Source organism: Phalaenopsis equestris, unplaced genomic scaffold, assembly GCF_001263595.1.
Source record: "Phalaenopsis equestris unplaced genomic scaffold, ASM126359v1 Scaffold000878, whole genome shotgun sequence".
Taxonomy (NCBI): Eukaryota; Viridiplantae; Streptophyta; class Magnoliopsida; order Asparagales; family Orchidaceae; genus Phalaenopsis; species Phalaenopsis equestris.
In genome coordinates, this window is record NW_018165318.1 from 1,052,898 (window position 1) to 1,055,993 (window position 3,096).

Sequence of the window (3,096 nt, forward strand, 5' to 3'; positions counted from 1 at the left end):
ACTCTGTTAATTCTTAAGATTTATTAAGGAAAAAAGAAACACTATCAAATATCTCATATTGCTCTTCAAATTTCAGTTGATATCAGAATATTTTTAAATTTTTGCTCCTCTCATGCTTCTCATATAAAATAAGGTTTTCTGAACAAGAACAGTACAGAATTATTCACAAAGCTTCCTTCATCAATTTAAGATAAAAGATATATGCTTTCTAGATTTTTATTGTTTGTGTTTCTCGTTTATGTGGCTATCATGATCCAGAACAGATTTTTATCAAAGAAAAGCATGAAAACTTATCCTCTGTTGCAGCCTTAAGAAAAGAAAAACTAACTTTTTTATATGGAGATTAAAAGAAAAAAAATTCAGGGGAGATAAGAAAGACTATTTTGGCTTATAGCTCTCTACTTTCTGTCTTTTCAGAAAGCTGCAACAACTAACTCTTTTATTGCTAGAGCTCTTTCGATATCAACCTCTTCTGGTCACCATAAGTTGGTTGCAAAGAATCCTTAATGGTTTCTTGTTGATTTAATATTTAAAATCACCCTTTTTTAACAATGACCTTCATTTTATATTAAAAAATAAATAGAATAATACAATTATTTTTTAAAACATACTTTTTATCTAGAAGCCAAATGAGCCCTTAGACGTGAGAATAAAAAAATTTAAAGTGCTCCATTTAACAAGAGAGTCATATGTTTTAAATCAATCAAATCAGCTAAATAATACTATATTAAACATTTTTTCAAAGTCTAAGTTTTGAAACTAAAATAAATTATATCTAATATCTACTAAGTTGGAATCATTATTTTAATAGATTTTTCTCCTTAATTAAGAAAAATGTTTTATAAAAAAGTTATCTTTTTCATTGTTAAATAAAATAAATTTTACCACTTAAAAAATTATTTTTTGCATGATTTTTATTGATAATTTATATTATATAATATACTATGCTAATATTTGAAAAAACAATACTAAACTAAGGTTTAGAAGACACAGATTTCACAAAAATTATCAACTCTTTGCCGAGCTCTAAATATAGCTTAATTTAATTATTATTTTATAGTCTTGTAAAAAAAATATCATTTAAGTGGAAACTTTCATTTTTAAAAATGTTTTAGTGTTATTTATTCTCTCTAGAGTTTAGTTCCAAAATCAATGAAATAAGATTCATATTTATAGTTAAAGATGTATGTGGGAATGCATATAATTGGCATCTATAAGAGTGTTATAGCCTAAAATAGAAGTGGAGTTGCAAGATAAAACAGATGTACACGTGTTTGCGTGCATGTTAGATATCAAACATACGAAAGGTGCATGCATATAGAGTGCTACTGTTACAAGGTAGAATGGAGCTGCACATCGATCAATGCGAAGAGGAACTTAGTGTTTAGGCATGCAATTGTGCGCACGTATAATTGCAAGCATGTTGATTTGCATGTGTGTGCATAGGCTTGCCGATGCAAACACCTTAGTGTGATTGCAAAATTTGATTAGTTTTGGCTTGATGATGTTGTAAGGGCTATTTTCACCTTCCATGTCCTTTTTTACTTGAAGTACATTTAAATTTTCGATTAAAATATCTACTAAAATTACCATAAATTTATTAAATTTTATTTATTTAAATAATAATTTGAATGCATTGATGTTGATTTTATCACAACAGTCAACATGAAATCTATAACCATCATCATCTTTAGCCAACTTTAAAAACCACGGGTTATGCTAATCCTCAAACTTGTAGGCATTTTTTGATTGCCAACTTAAAAATTCATAGTTTGTGGTAGCTATAAAATAGGTAAGTTTTATTGTTTTTTCTATCCAACATTAAAATGCACATGTTATCTTGCTCTGAAATTCATAGACATCATTATCTTTAGCTAACTTTGAAAACCATAAGTTTGCGCTTGCCTTGAATTTTATCCATTGGTAACATTAAGTTTAGTGAACTTGAAATTAACTCGAAAGTTGTGTCAGCATTATCCATAGGCATTCTTATCTTTTGTCAGTTTTGAAACTCATCAGTCATGCCGGTCTTGAAACTAAGAAATATCACACTACAACTTATTACCCATGGTCGAATACCATCAATAACAATATATATATCTTAGGTAATATTTTTATCGATGGTCTAGCTACTATTTATTCAACGTAGCAAAAAAAACTAGTCAGTAATAAAATTATCTACAGTATTATCGATGGTTTATATATACCGACAGTTATCCAACGTATATTAACCGTCGCTGTTGATCCAAAACGATACCATGTGTAGTCATAGTTTGAATGTCGACAATATAACTGACATGTATATCTTTAGGAAAGCGTCGTGCTTCTGTCGGTAAAGTATAAGATAACCGTTGGCTAACAGTGACAAATTACCAAAGGTTGTATTCGTCGAAAAAGTGTAGCACACTGTTTAAACATCGTTTGTTCAAAAGACAATAGAAAAACTGTCGACACATAATCAAAGAGTCATAAAATTGTCGATAAGTTGTCAAAAATATGTAGCTTCTAAAAAAAAAAATAAAGCCCCCCTTCAACACTATAATTTACACAACTGCAATTGTAACAGTACAATCTACGCACAACACAATAGAGAAATGCAACTGATTAATTTCTCAGCCATATACAAAAATTAAAAAAAAATTAAATGATTACATTAAATTAAATGAATTGAACAATTGCTCAATAAAAATATTGTTCTCAGCCAATAAATTGTTTAATATAAACAAATATAAAAAAAATAACCACTAGTCATCCTCTCCCGTCCTCTCCTCATCATTATCCTCTTCACAAACTTCACGATAAGTACACAAACTTCACGATGATACTCATTCATGGGAAGAAGGTCTTGAATTGTGAAGAATAGATTACAACATTGCTGAATCACGAGTTCCGTCAAAGAGACAAGGGGTTTGCAAAGATGGAGTTGATTGAGACACTTACACTCCAACATGACAGATCTAAGAAGAAGGGAAATAATTCAACAAAGAAAGGTGGTAGCAATAACACTTATCAAAAGCAAGGTAAGCCTCGTAGGTGCAGTCTTGATAAAAATCAATTTGCTTTATTTTTAGAAACTAGTCATTGGAAGAAAGATTG